The 16,153-nt window shown below is 36.7% G+C and overlaps 1 protein-coding gene across 3 annotated transcripts in view; it reads left to right on the top strand.

The window, feature by feature from the left end:
• LOC133651152 (calcium-binding protein 8-like) overlaps positions 1 to 16,153 on the top strand; it is an 84,957-nt gene that overhangs the window by 19,122 nt on the left and 49,682 nt on the right. The window contains exon 1 of one of the 3 annotated variants that reach the window (XM_062049128.1): positions 1,554 to 1,576. The exons of 1 other annotated variant lie outside the window; for it this stretch is intronic. The gene's annotated coding sequence lies outside the window, so the exon portion shown is untranslated. Of the gene's footprint in view, positions 1 to 1,553; positions 1,577 to 2,075; positions 2,170 to 16,153 lie in introns of those variants that run through there. One more of the 3 variants, XM_062049129.1, reaches the window with a different exon arrangement.

Raw genomic sequence — 16,153 nt, 5'->3', positions numbered from 1 at the left:
ATTTTACTCGACAAAAGTCCCAATTTTATAAGAAAACACTTTTTTTTTGGGGTAATATTATAATAATAATCGTCATTTTACTTGGCAAAATGATGACAAAAGTCAGCCGTTCAACCGGCGAGTTTTTTCGGGGACGAATAGGGAAGTCCTTCTCTAGCTGCCGTCTTGTTTTATCATATATTGCTGCTAGAGATGTCTGATAATATCGGCCCGCTGATATTATCGGCCGATAAATGCTTTACAATGCAATATCGGAAATTATCGGTATCGTTTTTTTTATCATCGGTATCGTTTTTGTTTTTTTGTTTGTTTGTTTTTTTTATTAAATCCACATAAAAAACACAAGATACACTTACAATTAGTGCACCAACCCAAAAAAAAACCTCCCCCATTTACACTCATTCACACAAAAGGGTTGTTTCTTTCTGTTATTAATATTCTGCTTCCTACATTATATATCAATATATATCAATACAGTCTGCAAGGGATACAGTCCGTAAGCACACATGATTGTGCGTGCTGCTGCTCCACTAATAGTACTAACCTTTAACACTTAATTTTACTCATTTTCATTAATTACTAGTATATATGTAACTGTTTTTATATTGTTTTACTTTCTTTTTTATTCAAGAATTTTTTTGTTTATTTATTTATCTTATTTTATTTTATTTTTTTTATTTTAAAAAGGACCTTATCTTCACCATACCTGGTTGTCCAAATTAGGCATAATAATGTGTTGATTCCACGACTGTATATATCGGTATCGGTTGATATCAGTATCGGTAATTAAAGAGTTGGACAATATCGGATATCGGCAAAAAGCCATTATCGGACATCCCTAATTGCTGCCTTTGCACCTGTCAATGTTTACTTTAGTATGCACATTAAGTCAACAACAAAAAAAATCCTGACTTTGGAGCAATGTTCACGGACTCCAGCACTTGGCTCTCTATTAGATGCAATGGTTTTCCGTATCGGGACCAGGATTTCGGTCCTAACTTGTTCACAAGAACACACACACACACACACACACACACATCATAGCAGATGTCGCGCGGAGAGGCGACAGCGTCCGTCTCGCGCGCGCACCACTATTTCTCACCTAGAGCCCCCGCCCCCTCCTCTTGTGGCCCCTCCCTCCTCAGAGACATGTAAATGGGTTAAGTGTAAGGGCGGGAAAGACCTCTCTCTCTCTCTCTCTCTCTCTCTCTCTCTCTCTCTCTCTCTCTCTCTCTCTCTCTCTCTCTCTCTCTCTCTCTCTCTCTCTCTCTCACTCTCTCTCCCGCGGTTCTTTCGGAGCAGAACCGGACTCGAACCGACGCCGCGTGTGGATGTGGATGTGTCCGCGCGGTACCGAGCGCCTGGAGATCAATGGCGCGGACAAACCACTTGATTGATCGGCTCGTCACGTGGCCAGGTGACCGCCGCGGACCGATGCCGACTGACTGAGAGGACCTCCGCGTACCGCGACGAGCCTTTTTCCCGCCGGTCCGAAACCGAGCGCGGCGGCGGCGGGAGGGGGGCGGGCTGTGGTGGTGGTGGTGGGGGGGCGACTCTCCGGTGGCTCCACGCACAGGTAGGCTACGACACCCCTCCTTTCCCCACTTCCCGCCCACGCTGCATGTGGACGCACCTGTTGTCACCGAAATGCATCTTGGGTGTTTTTTTTTTGGGAGGGGGGGTTAAATAATAGTCTGTTCCAGTGTCAAACTGTGGCCCAAACTGGATTGGTTTACGGACGCCATGAAGTGAATCAAGTCCTTAATGAACTTATCTCACTTTTTTTATTTGTTTAGTCCAGGGGTCGGCAACCAGCATGCGGCTCTTTAGCGCCGCCCTAGTGGCTCTCTGAAGCTTTTTCAAAAATGTATGAAAAATGGAAAAAGATGAGGGGAAAAAAAAAAAAAGTTTTTGTTTTAATATGGTTTCTGTAGGAGGACAAACATGACACAAACCTCCCTAATTGTTATAAAGCACACTGTTTGTATTAAACATGCTTCACTGATTCGAGTATTTGGCGAGCGCCGTTTTGTCCTACTAATTTTGGCGGTCCTTGAACTCACCGTAGTGTATAACTTTCTCCGACTTTCTAGGACGTGTTCTATGCCACTTCTTTTTCTGTCTCATTTTGTCCACCAAACCTTTAACGTTGTGCGTGAATACACAAAGGTGAGTTTTGTTGATGTTATTGACTCGTGTGGAGTGCTAATCAGACATATTTGGTCACTGCATGACTTGCAAGCTAATCGATGCTAACATGCTATTTAGGCTAGCTATATGTACACATTGCATCATTATGCCTCATTTGTAGCTATATTTGAGCTCATTTAGTTTCCTTTAAGTCCTCTTAATTCAATTTATATCTCATGACACACTATCTGTATGTAATATCTTCTAATTTGTTGCGGCTCCAGACAGATTTGTTTTTGTATTTTTGCTCCAATATGGCTCTTTCAACATTTTGGGTTGCCGCCCCCTGGTTTAGTCCATAAGTTAACGTTGATGAACGAGTACCTGATGCATGGTACTCTATTTGGTACTTTTGTAGGTCCTGATTGACGTCAAATCAAAGGGGTACCGTTAGAGATGTCCTCTGTCCCAAAGGGACATCGGTCCCTAATAATAAATATAAAGCAAAATGTAAACACTTATGGCTGTCCATATGATCTTATTGTTCTGTCTTTATATCTTTTTTTCAATTGGAATATATTTTTACAGTCTTTTATCTCACTGTAAAGACAATTCCATAGTTGAACCCCCACCACTGATAAACACATTTGTTATAAAGTTGTCCTTGGATACTGATGTTTAAAAATGACATTTTCTTCAATGCTCTTCATTCTCAGAAGTGATGACAAGTATTTGTTTGTAAATTTGCTGTTAATGTTTTACTTTTAGCCTTAAACATAACACATCATGTCTGTAACTTTACTAGCTCCTGTAGTTTCAATAAAGCAGAATTAATTAAAAAAGATATGTTAGTGTCTTCTGGATAATCTACTTGATGAATAATCCTTGTAGCTCTTTTCTGTAGTTGATACGATACCTTTATGTTACGCTTATATGTGTTCCCACACTAGCTGATATATGGCAATATAATACAATGTATGCATTGCCCTGTAATCCAACACATTTTTGACCTTATTTAATATACAAATACATGAAAAAATATTGTTATTAATATTATATCAATATGGTGGACACATGTCAGTTGTAATGAAATAGGCTTATAAAAAAGGCTAAAACATATATTTAAATACACATTTGTTCTGTATTTGTATGAGCATTATTACATTATGTCTTTTTGCGCTATTTTAAATGTCTTTATTTTATTCCTCCGGTGTACCATAAAAAAAGAGGTGCGTTCAGCAAATTTCACTCATGGGTAGGAATGTATATTGTTGAGATTTTATTGGTATATCAATCACCAGTATTTACGGGTACTCTTATCGGTACTATTTGTAATTTGGGGAAATAAATTAATTTTAATGAGCATTTATATTAGCACAAATTAAACCATAAACAAAGTCATAACACCTCCAACATGATGTACTGTAACATCTCACAGCAGGGAAGTCTGTTTTATTCATTTATTCAACAAGTCAAGTGCAGACAACATACCTTTTACATGAGACATCATATCAAATAGACCTTATAAATCATCCGTCCATTTTCTACCGCTTGTCCCTTTTGGAGTCGTGGGGGGTGCTAGGGCCTATCTCAGCTGCATTCGGGCGGAAGGCGGGGTACACCCTGGACAAGTCGCCCCCTCATATCTTATAAATCAATACAATCAATCAGCATGTTATGTGGGTGTGTATTTTGTAACAATAGGAATTGTTATTTGTGTTTATGTTGCACAGAGACGTATTTGAGCGACGGACCGGAGGCCATATTGAGTGTTGACAGCTACTGATGTATGTGTGTGTGTAGTAGGGTTGTCTTGATACCAATATTTTGGTACCGGTGGGGTTTGGTGGTAGCGGGGGGGGGGGGTGTATATTGTAGCATCCCGGAAGAGTTAGTGCTGCAGGGGGTTCTGGGTATTTGTTCTGTTGTGTTTATGTTGTGTTACGGTGCGGATGTTCTCCCGAAATGTGTTTGTCATTCTTGTTTGGTGTGGCTTCACAGTGTGGCGCACATTTGTAACAGTGTTAAAGTTGTTTATACGGTCACCCTCAGTGTGACCTGTATGGCTGTTGAACAAGTATGCCTTGCAGAGGCACGCTTGTAGAGGACGCTAAAGGCAGTGCCTTCTCCCCAATATTGTTGTCCGGGTGGAAATCGGGAGAATGGTTGCCCCGGGAGATTTTCGGGAGGGGCACTGAAATTCGGGAAAATCAGGAGGGTTGGCAAGTATGACCGGTACCAAAATGTATTTTGATACTTTTCTAAATTAAAATGGCAATATTGGCTTTATTGTAACCAAAAAATCTAAGGGTACATTAAACATATGTTTCTTATTGCAATTGAATAACTATTTTGTCCTTAAATAAAATAGTGAACATACTAGACAACTTTTAGTAGTGTGTAAACAAACAAAGGCTCCTAATTAGTCTGCTGACGTATGCGGTAACATATTGTGTTATTTCACATTCTATTATTTTGTCAAAAATATAAAGGACAAGCTGTAAAAAAAAAAAAAAGTATTATTAAGCCACTTGTTCATTTACTGTTAATATCTGCTTATTTTCCGTTTTAACATGTTTTATCTACACTTCTGTTAAAATATAATAATCACTTATTCTTCTGTTGTTTCATACTTTACATTTGTTTTGGGTGATACCACAAATTTAGGTATCGATCTGATACCAAGTAGTTACAGGATCATACATTGGTCAGAATTGAAGTTCTAATGTGTCCGGGGACGTATTTACTGAGTTTATAATCATAATATGAATTTTGTGATAATAAAAAATATAGATGTTATCATAGTAGTATTGACTAGATACGCTCTTGTACTTGGTATCATTACAGTGGATTTCAGGTGGCATTTGTTTACATTGTGACGCCGGTGTGTAGTGAAGCATATTTAGCTATTCCTCGTCCTGCAGGGATGCTGCTTGTAAGAAACTTACTTTGTCGCCATGGAGGCGAGGATTAGTGATTTAGAAGTAGCTGAAACACTGCCGATTGCGGATGGACATTAGCCGCTAGCTAGCTAGCCATGTCTTAAAGCACCTCTTCCTGAGGGCGTTTCAGTGTTATAGCTTCACCTTTATCTTTAGTTTGTACGGCAAAATGCGTCCGTTCTCCCTTTTCTGTCTGCACACTGTGTCTGCTTGTAAGTACTCCGTGATTTTGCGCTGCCGAACATGCTCCTCTGCTCATAAACCAGCAATGTCATGACGTGTAAAAAAAACAAAAACGGTACTTTTCAAACAGTTTATAGTACCGTTTTGGTTCGTTAGTACCACGATACTATACTAGTACCGGTGTACCGTACAACCCTAGTGTGTCGTGTGTGTTATATAAACAAAAAGACAAGTATAATGCTCGATCATGCAGGTAGTAGTCAAAAGACAGAAGGAACTGAAACACATCTCAGCAAGATGCGTTTTAATGAGACGTAAGCGCGGTGCAATGGAGTGACTTCAGGCGGCAACCAGAGACCTGTCAGTCACAGCGGATGCTAGCTTGTTTCAAAGCAACTTTATGGATTTTAAATTACCTCCATTTTTTTCACTTTTTGGAGTGGATTAGGCCGGTTGATAAAACGCGGTCTCGACTCGTCGTGAGTAAGGAGTGTTGGGTTAGTTACTGAAAACTAGTAACTAGTTACAGTTACTTACTTACACCAAAAAGTAATGCGCTACTGTGAAAAGTAGCTATTTAGTTACTTATATATATATATATATTTTTTTTTTTTTTAAAGCTCCCATTAATGCCCTTTTAGCCTTCATTTCAGTACTGTTATTGCACTGGAGAATAATACAATCTGTTGATCAACTTGACATGCATTTGCATCACTGAACTCTGCTAAGCAATTTGAGACGTTCGGCTGTAAAATTCCCGGTTTTCCAGGACGTTTTGCCCATTGAAATGTTCAAACATGCACAACTCCCACATTTCTCACCCGATTCGAACCGACTCCACACACTCCACTCACCTTGGACAATCAAACTACTATTTTCCAACTTCAAAGAAATTCCTGGAACTCTCAGGATTTCCCGGCAATATTTCAAATAAAAGCCGAAACAACATGCGATGTCAAAAAATGCACAAAGAAAAAAAGCCGAAAAATGTCACGATTTGAGAAAACAAATGAACAAAACTCTTCACAATTTCAGAAAACACAAAAACAAAAGCGGAAACAACTTGCAATGTCAAAAACGCAAAAAGAAAAAAGAAAACATTTACGATTTCAGAAAAGAAATTAACAAAACAACTAAAAATTTCAAAAAACACAAAAACAAAAGCGGAAAAAAAACAAAATTTCAGAAAACAAATGAACAAAACTCTTCACAATTTCAGAGAACACAAAAACAAAAGCCGAAACAACTTAGAATTCCAAAAACGCAAAAAGAAAAGCCAAAACAATTTGCGATTTAAGGAAACAAATTAACCAAAGATGGAACACTTCACAATTTCAGAAAACACAAAAACAAAAGCGGAAACAACTCGCAATGTCAAAATCGCAAAAAAAAAGAAAACAAAAGGAAAACATTTACGATTTCAGAAAACAAAATAACAAAACAATTCAACATTTCAAAAAACACAAAAACAAAAGTGAAAAAAAAACTACATTTCAGAAAACAAATGAACAAAACTCTACACAATTTCAGAAAACACAAAAACAAAAGCCGAAACAACTAAAAATGTCAAAAAGAAAAAAAGCCGATATTCCAAATTTCAGAAAACAAATTAACAAAACAATTCAGAATTTCAGAAAACAAATTAACCAAAGATGGAACACTTCACAATTTCCGAAAACACAAAAACAAAAGTGGAAACAACTTAAACGAAAAAGGACAAAAAGCTGAAAAAATGTACGATTTCAGAAAACAAATTAACAAAACAAATCAAAATTTCAGAAAACAAAAACAAAAGCGGAGAAAAAAATCTAAATTTAAGAAAACAAATGAACAAATGTCTTCACAATTTCAGAAAACACAAAAACAAAAGTGGAAACAATTTTCAATGTCAAATCGCAAAAACAAAAAAATAAGCCGGAACAACTTGCGATTTCAGAAAACAAATGAACAAAACAATTCAAACATTTCGGAAAACACAAAAACAAAAGCGGAAACAACTTGCAATGTCAAAAACGCAAAAAGAAAAACAAATAACAAAACATTTACGATTTCAGAAAAGAAATTAACAAAACAAGTAAAAATTTCAAAAAACACAAAAACAAAAGCGGAAAAAAACCTAAATTTCAGAAAACAAATGAACAAAACTCTTCACAATTTTAGAGAACACAAAAACAAAAGCTGAAACAACTTACAGTTCCAAAAACGCAAAAAGAAAAGCCAAAACAATTTGCGATTTCAGGAAACAAATTAACCAAAGATGGAAAACTTCACAATTTCCGAAAACACAAAAACAAAAGTGGAAACAACTTAAACGAAAAAGGACAAAAAGCTGAAAAAATGTACGATTTCAGAAAACAAATTAACAAAACAATTCAGAATTTCAGAAAACAAATTAACCAAAGATGGAACACTTCACAATTTCCGAAAACACAAAAACAAAAGTGGAAACAACTTAAACGAAAAAGGACAAAAAGCTGAAAAAATGTACGATTTCAGAAAACAAATTAACAAAACAAATCAAAATTTCAGAAAACAAAAACAAAAGCGGAGAAAAAAAATCTAAATTTCAAAAAACAAATGAACAATGTCTTCACAATTTCAGAAAACACAAAAACAAAAGAAACAATTTTCAATGTCAAATCGCAAAAACAAAAAAATAAGCCGGAACAACTTGCGATTTCAGAAAACAAATGAACAAAACAATTCAAACATTTCGGAAAACATAAAAACAAAAGCGGAAAAAACTTGCAATGTCAAAAACGCAAAAAGAAAAACAAAAAAGAAAACATTTACGATTTCAGAAAACAAATGAACAAAACAATTACAAATTTCAAAAAACACAAAAACAAAAGCGGAAAAAAACCTAAATTTCAGAAAACAAATGAACAAAACTCTTCACAATTTCAGAAAACAAAAAAACAAAAGCGGAAACAACTTAAAATGTCAAAAACGCAAAACAAAATTAAAATAAAAAACATTTACGATTTCAGAAAAAAAATTTACAAAATAATTTAACATTTCAAAAAACACAAAAACAAAAGAGGAAAAAAACCAAAATTTCAGAAAACAAATGAACAAAACTCTTCACAATTTCAGAAAACACAAAAACAAAAGCTGAAACAACTTTCAATGACAAAAACACAAAAAAATAAATAATCTGAAACAATTTACGATTTCAGAAAACTAATGAACAAAACAATTCAGCATTTCAGATAACACAAAAACAAAAGTGGACACAACTTACAATTTCAGAAACTGGAAAGAGAATGTCCCAAATGTTTCCGGTGTTTTCCATAATTGTAATTTGTTTCATGAAATATTTTAGTGTTTTGCAACTCTGGGCCAATGCAGTTTTCACTATAGCGGTCTTTATTTTGTTGACGAAAAATGTTTGTTTAAATTGTTTTGTCTTCCAACCTAATTTCCCTTGACTGTAACAGGACCTAACTAATCACAACAAATGCACGTTGACTAAAACAAGGACTAAGTGACATGACAAGTTAGTCGAGATGAACATTTTGACAGAACGTTGAGGAATTTAGTCGACTAAAACTAAATTAATTTAGATGATTAAAATATTAAGGCTGTGAATCTTTGGGCACCACATTACATTTTTGGAGGGTAACTATTTCCATTCTCCATTAAAGACGATTCTTCATCCAAAATTAATACTTTTTTAATAACATTGGGTGCCAGTTCTAGGATTAACTACATTCCTCTACAAAATAGATCATCAGCTCTGATAAATGTCTATATTACTTCAAATAAAACCGGTTTTGTTGAATAAAATTCTACCCAAAAATGTAATAAAGTCAAATACAAATAAGGCAACAAGAGAAATATCCCACACTTATCTTTGTTTAAAGTAAATCTGTACATCAGATATGATCATCTACATCAGTGGTCCCCAACCTTTTTGTAGCTGGGGACCGGTCAACGCTTGAAAATTTGTCCCACGGACCAGTTGGGGAGGTTTTTTTTTTTTTTTTTTTCTTTTTTTTTTTCATAAAGAAATACAATCATGTGTGCTTACGGACTGTATCACTGCAGACTGTATTGATCTATATTGATATATAATGTATATACAGTATTGTGTTTTTTATGTTGATTTAATAAAAAATAAAAAATAAAAAAAAAATTTTTAAAAATTTTTTTTTTTTTTTAATTTCTTTTTCGGCCCGGTACCAATCGGTCCGCGGACCGGTACAGGGCCGCGGCCCGGTGGTTGGGGACCACTGATCTACATCACAGATGTCTAACTCAAGGCCTGGGGGCCAGATGTGGCCCGCCACTTCATTTTATTTGGCCCTCAAAAGCCTGGAAATAATATGTATCCATCAGTTACTGTAACTTTTCTTAGTACATGTATTCTTTCTTTCTATTTTGGCAGAAATTTTTTTTTGACTCCATGCAATCGCAAATGTTGTTAATTTAAATATTGCCTAATTACGCAAAAAATATATTATCAAACATTCAAACATAGAAATAAATACCAATAATAATGATTTCAAAGCAAGGTATCCATCAAATTGTGCAATGTAAAAGTAGCAATGTATTTCATGGTAAAATTGTAAAAATTTACTGTGGTTTTTACAGTATTTTTCTCTAAATTAAAAAAACTTTCCTTTTTTTTTTTACTGTAATAAACTGTGGTGCCGTTTTGGCATTTACAGTAATACACCGAAAAATCTACACTTGTTGATTTGCTGTAAAAAAAATAAATAAAAAAAAAATAAAAACTGTCAGCTCAGGTGCCAAAATTTTACTGTAAAATTGCAGTTTTTTTTTATTTACAGTAAAAAAACAAATGTCAATTTTACAGTAAAATTCTGGCAACTGAGCTGCCTTTTTTTTTTTTTTTTACCATAAAAACAGCAGTACTGTTTTTCCATTTACAGTAATATACACTACATTTTGAGGTGAAATTATTGCAACTTACCATATTTTTTTTTTACATTTTAGTTTTAAAAAATATGCTAATAAAATGCATAAAAAATTGTGTAATAATAGTATTCACTGTTAAAATCGGCCCTCAGTGAAAACGACTTTGACACCTCTCATCTACATCAACAATATGATTTGCATGACAGGACACATAAAAAAAATAAAAATAAAAATAAAATAGATTTTTAATTATTTTGATTCGATTAAGAATCGTTTCAAATAAGAATTGCGTTTCATTCAAAAATCTTAATTTTTTTTTGACACCCCTAGTTTGTTGTTCGGACAGACTTGCCAGTGGTAGGAAGCGGTGGTCCAAGGTGACCTGAGCAGGAATCAAACCGCGACCCCTGCGCGAAGATGGCGGAAGTAATTGGATGATTTTTGTAATCGGTTTACTCAAAAATGCAATAAAAAAGTCTTTGCTGCATCAGATCATCAGACTGATGGAGGACTGAAGACGTCGCTCATGTTGATCTGGGATCGTCTCTGATGCTGTCTCGCCCTGAGTGTGTGTGTGTGTGTGTGTGTGTGTGTGTGTGTGTGTGTGTGTGTGTGTGTGTGTGTGTGTGTGTGTGTGTGTGTGTGTGTGTGTGTGTGTGTGTGTGTGTTCTTGTATTTCTACCCTTCTTGAGACATCAACAAGGAAAAGTAGCTTCCATATGAGGAGGTGTGAACAAGTCAGGACATAAATCATGGCCCCAATACAGAAAAGCATTGCATCTAATAGAGAATGTCTCATTTGCACCCCCTGGTGGTGAAATCTATCAAAATGAGGGTGGTCCCAAAAAGGAGGGATTTTTCAAATTGACTGTGTGTCGGTTTTAAAAGTGCTCCCCCTCTGGTCAACATATGAAATAACAAGTGTGCGTAAGAAATTGAAATGCGCCCCCCTTGGCCAAATTTAATGAAATATTAAAATAAATATGTTTATAGAGACATACTGTAATAACTTGAAGTACTTTTTTTTTTTAAAGGAACTAAAAGCAGTCTTTTTCTCACAATGTGTCAACTTTTTTCTTATAAAATTGGGAACAATTTCTCATATTCTTTATTTTTCTGTATTAATAAATGATAAATAAATGATATTGCAATATTTTCTCGTAAAATTATTATTTTTTAATGCAAAATGGTGACATTTGTCACATAAAATTCTGGCTTTTATCACAATATTGCCTTTTTTTTTTTTTGTTCTTGTAAAATAGTGAAATTTTTTGAGTAATCATTTTTGTCATAATTTTGCCAAGTAAAATCCCGATTATTATTATAATATTGCCAACATTTTACAGTTTTTTAAAATAAAATTGTGACTTTTGCCGAGTAAAATTACGACTCTTCTCATAAAATTGCCAAAATGTTAAGCTTTTTTTTGTAAAATTGCGACTGTTATTGAGTAAAACTCCAACTTTTATCATGTTATCGCACAAATGTTCAGTTTTTCTTGTAAAACATTGACTTGCGTTGAGTAAAATTACGACTTTTATTATAATAACGCCAAAATTCAAAGTTTTTCTTGTGAAATTGTGACATTTTTTTTGTGAAATTCCAACTCATTTTTCACAATAAGCTTTTTAAAATTTGCATAGTATGTATATATTATTAATGTTGTAAATACAAATCTTTATATATCTAGAAAGGGTGGTCCTAAAGAGGTAGGCATTATTCAGAGGTCTCAAGAAGGTAACAAATACCAGATTGTGTGTGTATGTTCTTGTATTTCAACCCTTCTTGAGACATCAACAAGGAAAAGTAGCTTCCATATGAGGAGGTGTGAACAAGTGATGACATAAATCATGGTCCCAATACAGAAAAGCATTGCATCTAATAGAGAATGTCTCATTAGCACCCCCTGGTGGTGAAATCTATCAAAATGAGGGTGGTCCCAAAAAGGAGGGATTTTTCAAATTGACTGTGTGTCGGTTTTAAAAGTGCTCCCCCTCTGGTCAACATATGTAATAACAAGTTTGTGTAAGAAATTGAAATGCGCCCCCTCTGGCCAAAATTTATTAAAAAAATAAAATAAATATATGTTTATAGAGACATACTGTAATAACTTGAAGTAAATTAAAAATAGCAGTCTTTTTCTCACAATGTGTCGACTTTTTTCTTATAAAATTGAGAACAATTTCTCATATTCTTTCCGTTTCTGTAATATTGCAATATTTTCACGTAATTTTTTTTTTACATTTTTTGTAAAATTATTACTTTTTAATGCAAAATGGTGACATTTGTCATATAAAATTCTGACTTTTATCACAATATTGCCAATTTTTTTGTTGTTGTTCTTGTCAAATAGTGACATTTTTTGAGTAAAATTACGACTTTTGTCATCATTTTGCCAAGTAAAATTCCGATTATTATTATAATATTGCCAACATTTTTAAGGTTATCTTATAGAATTGTCACTTTTGTCGAGTAAAATTGCGACTGTTATTACGTAAAATTCCAACTTTTATCATGTTATCGCACAAATGTTCAGTTTTTCTTGTAAAATGTTGACTTGCGTTGAGTATAATGACGACTTTTATTATAATACTGCCAAAATTCGAAGTTTTTCTTGTGAAATGGTGACCTTTTTCTTGTGAAGTTCCAACTCATTTTGCACAACAAGCTTTTTTATATTTGCATAGTATGTATATATTATTAATGTTGTAAATACAAATCTTTATATATCTAGAAAGGCTGGTCCTTATTCAGAGGTCACAAGAAGGTAACAAATACAAGAACGTGTGTGTTTGTGTTCTTGTATTTCTACCCTTCTTGAGACATCAACAAGGAAAAGTAGCTTCCATATGAGGAGGTGTGAACAAGTGATGACATAAATCATTGTCCCAATACAGAAAACCATTGCATCTAATAGAGAATGTCTCATTTGCACCCCTGGTGGTGAAATCTATCAAAATGAGGGTGGTCCCAAAAAGGAGGGATTTTTCAAATTGTATGTGTGTCGGTTTTAAAAGTGCTCCCCCTCTGGTCAACATATGAAATAACAAGTTTGTGTAAGAAATTGAAATGCGCCCCCTTTGGGCAAAATTTATTAAAAAAAATAAAATAAATATATGTTTATAGAGACATACTGTAATAACTTCAAGTAAATTAAGAAAACGAAAAATTCAAAAAAATAAATTAATTAACTAAAAGCAGCCTTTTTCTCACAATGTGTCGACTTTTTTCTTATAAAATTGGGAACAATTTTTCATATTCTTTCCGTTTCTGTAATATTGCAATATTTTTTCGTAAAATCATAATTTTTTTAATGCAAAATGGTGACATTTGTCATATAAAATTCGGACTTTTATCACAATATTGCCAATTTTTTTGTTGTTGTTCTTGTCAAATAGTGACATTTTTTGAGTAAAATGTTGTAAATACACATCTTTATATATCTAGAAAGGCTGGTCCTAAAGAGGTAGGCATTTTTCGGAGGCCACAATAAGGTAACAAATACAAGAATGTGTGTGTGTGTGTGTGTGTGTGTGTGTGCGTGTGCGTGTGCGTGTGCGTGTGTGTGTGCGTGTGCGTGTGCGTGTGTGTGTGTGTGTGTGTGTGTGGGTGTGTGTGTGTGTGCGTGTGTGTGTTGCTATAGTCGCCCCGCAGCAGGTTTTTCTCCCCACGGCAAGTTCAAGCAAGTCAGGAGGAAACAACATTTTCCACTTTGGGATCAATCTGTGCTTCTCTTGAACGCCCCCACCTTCCATCTCCTGCATGCTTCTCCTTTCAAGCTTGGCTTCATCCTAAACACCTCAAACCTCACACTGACCTCTCCGTCCCTCTCATCCGCACCTTTCATCCCACGCCCACACACCTCCCACACCCACACACACACACACACACACACACACACACACACACACACACACACACCTCCCACACCCACACACCCACCCACACACCCACACCCACACACACACACACACACCCACACACGCCTTAAATGTCAGAAAGCTCCGATGTGAGTGACTTGAGTGCTGTGTCAGCACGATGTGTTGAATACATACAGTGTGTGTTTACATGAGGCGGCCTATACTCCCAGTCCTTCATGGTGGACTCACTGTGTTTACATGAGGCGGCCTATACTCCCAGTCCTTCATGGCGGACTCACTGTGTTTACATGAGGCGGCCTATACTCCCAGTCCTTCATGGCGGACTCACTGTGTTTACATGAGGCGGCCTATACTCCCAGTCCTTCATGGCGGACTCACTGTGTTTACATGAGGCGGCCTATACTCCCAGTCCTTCATGGCGGACTCACTGTGTTTACATGAGGCGGCCTATACTCCCAGTCCTTCATGGCGGACTCACTGTGTTTACATGAGGCGGCCTATACTCCCAGTCCTTCATGGCGGACTCACTGTGTTTACATGAGGCGGCCTATACTCCCAGTCCTTCATGGCGGACTCACTGTGTTTACATGAGGCGGCCTATACTCCCAGTCCTTCATGGCGGACTCACTGTGTTTACATGAGGCGGCCTATACTCCCAGTCCTTCATGGCGGACTCACTGTGTTTACATGAGGCGGCCTATACTCCCAGTCCTTCATGGCGGACCTTCCCTGGACGCTGGGTCGCTTGAATAGATCCAAAATAAAAAATAGCTCTTTTGAAGGACACGTGTATAGATGAGTGCTGGGGAGGCGGGGGCGGGGTCATAAAAGGCGAGCAGAAACATATGAAAGAGTCCGCGTCTCGGCAGGGACTCGTGTTGCCATGGTGACCTGCACGGGAGTCTTTAATTTGCAGGTGGGGCGATCGCAGCCCGACCAGAAACAGATGGACCAAAGAATACATTTATATATATATATATATATATACACACACGTGCCAGACGGTTTTGTTCACAGCAACAATCCCTGGACCCTCGACCTTTTGTCTCTGCTCCTCTTTGTGTGGGCTCCAGCATTCCTCCGCTGGATCTGTGTCCAACCTGATGGGAGAGGATGGAGGGAGCAGGGAGGGGAGGAGGGATACAAGCCTGGGAAGAAAGAGTGTAAAGAAGGGGATGAAAAGGAGGGAGAAAGGGTGTAAAGAAGGAGAGGAAAGGCAGAAGAAAGGGTATAAAGAAGGGGATGAAAGGGTATAAAGAAGGGGATGAAAAGGAGAGAGAAAGGGTGTAAAGAAGGAGAGGAAAGGCAGAAGAAAGGGTGTAAAGAAGGGAGAAAGGGTGTAAAGAAGGAGAGGAAAGGCAGAAGAAAGGGTATAAAGAAGGGGATGAAAGAGTTTAAAGAAGGGGATGAAAAGGAGAGAGAAAGGGTGTAAAGAAGGAGAGGAAAGGCAGAAGAAAGGGTGTAAAGAAGGAGAGGAAAGGCAGAAGAAAGGGTGTAAAGAAGGGGATGAAAAGGAGGGAGAAAGGGTGTAAAGAAGGAGAGGAAAGGCAGAAGAAAGGGTGTAAAGAAGGGGATGAAAAGGAGGGAGAAAGGGTGTAAAGAAGGAGAGGAAAGGCAGAAGAAAGAGTGTAAAGAAGGGGATGAAAAGGAGGGAGAAAGGGTGTATAGAAGGAGAGGAAAGGCAGAAGAAAGGGTGTAAAGAAGGGGATAAAAGGAGGGAGAAAGGATGTAAAGAAGGAGAGGAAAGGCAGAAGAAAGAGTGTAAAGAAGGGGATGAAAAGGAGGGAGATAGGGTGTAAAGAATGAGAGGAAAGGCAGAAGAAAGGGTGTAAAGAAGGGGATGAAAAGGAGGGAGAGGGTGTAAAGAAGGAGAGGAAAGGCAGAAGAAAGGGTGTAAAGAAGGGGATGAAAAGGAGGGAGAAAGGGTGTAAAGAAGGAGAGGAAAGACAGAAGAAAGGGTGTAAATAAGGGGATGGAAAGGAGGGAGAAAGGGTGTAAAGAAGGAGAGGAAAGGCAGAAGAAAGGGTGTAAAGAAGGGGATGAAAAGGAGGGAGAAAGGGTGTAAAGAAGGAGAGGAAAGGCAGAAGAAAGAGTGTAAAGAAGGGGATGAAAAGGAGGGAGAAAGGGTGTATA

This window comes from Entelurus aequoreus, linkage group LG05 (assembly GCF_033978785.1).
Source record: "Entelurus aequoreus isolate RoL-2023_Sb linkage group LG05, RoL_Eaeq_v1.1, whole genome shotgun sequence".
NCBI classification, from domain to species: domain Eukaryota; kingdom Metazoa; phylum Chordata; class Actinopteri; order Syngnathiformes; family Syngnathidae; genus Entelurus; species Entelurus aequoreus.
Note: the sequence above shows the minus strand (reverse complement) of the source record. Positions and strands in the feature narration are given on the sequence as shown.